A 1319-nucleotide genomic window follows, 5' to 3' on the forward strand; every position below is an offset into this window, starting at 1 on the left:
AATTTTCGATCTTGTTTTTTCCCTCTTATATAGTTTCATGACGCTGGGGTTCAGAAATTTTATAAAGAAAAAAATGTTATAAAATTAATGACATATTAGGCCTAATTGATGGTTACCAACTTCAATTTTGTTGTTCACATATCAGTTTAATCAACCATTCACCACCGAAAAGGAGGTTTAAAGAATCGCAATTTTACTCGATTTTCGGGATTTTTATCACATAATTTGTATATTCCTGAAATCGTATAGAGAACCTGGAGCCCCAAAATCACGCCGTCAATTCTTCGACCTATAGCGCGAGAACGGGGCAAAATAAGAAACGAGATAACAATCGTGCAAGTCGAAAAGATTTTACTGTATAGGAGTAACAAAGAAAAGGGAGCACAGAGAATGGGCTTTTTTGCTTTGCTCACATCTCCTGAGAAGCCCTGGAGAGCTAGTTTTTTAAGTGTAGCCAACTCTGATGTGCACATGTAGTGTCTTAGGGACCTCGTTGAAACCATAATAGCTCAACTAAAGATGACAAAAACAACATCGCCTTATTGACTAACTGTCATTTTGCTCATCTAATACCCTTTTAACTGAAAACCTGTCAAACGAAAGAAATATATAGTTCGTTTAATGAAAACGATAATATCTTGTCATATTTCTCTATGTATGTCTCTGTATCTATGTATTATGAAATATTGGTGCATATTGCTTTCTCATTCTGAGTTCTCGATGAAAAAACAGTAGAGGATCAGACGTTGTCATGCTGTGTAGTATATAAACCGCAGATTTCATAATGATGAGTACACTTTGCAAAACACACTTTCGATGTGCAAAACATCTAGATATCTCTGATACATATCTCTAATATATTACAGTTACGCGCCCGGAGTTCGCGCGCGGAAACAACTGCAACTGAATTTTGAATGCAATATTCGTGACTGGTATGATACATTTTGTGCAATGTTAAGCCCGTGTCTTTATAAAAACAATAAAAACAAATTTGCAGACTCTATCGCTATGACACTTTTATAAATCTCAAGTTCAGCCACCACCCCCACCCCTCATATCAAATCATGCACACCTTATTGTGCACTATTCCGAGGCTGTTTGTACAATGTCTGATCGATCTCCAAGGTCGTCCATGGATGAACACTTTCCGCATCACCCAACATCATTTCTGAGACATTATTTGTCCGTTGTTTTGTTAACTGTTTGGTGGGGAGGGAAGGAGGAGCTCTATCTCCAAGCTAAAATTAAGCGTTAAATTGCGGGTAAGTTACAGTCAGCTATCGCCATGCGCGCAAGGATTCTAGTCTGTCCGTAAATGA

This window comes from Ptychodera flava, chromosome 3 (genome assembly GCF_041260155.1).
Source record: "Ptychodera flava strain L36383 chromosome 3, AS_Pfla_20210202, whole genome shotgun sequence".
NCBI classification, from domain to species: Eukaryota; Metazoa; Hemichordata; class Enteropneusta; family Ptychoderidae; genus Ptychodera; species Ptychodera flava.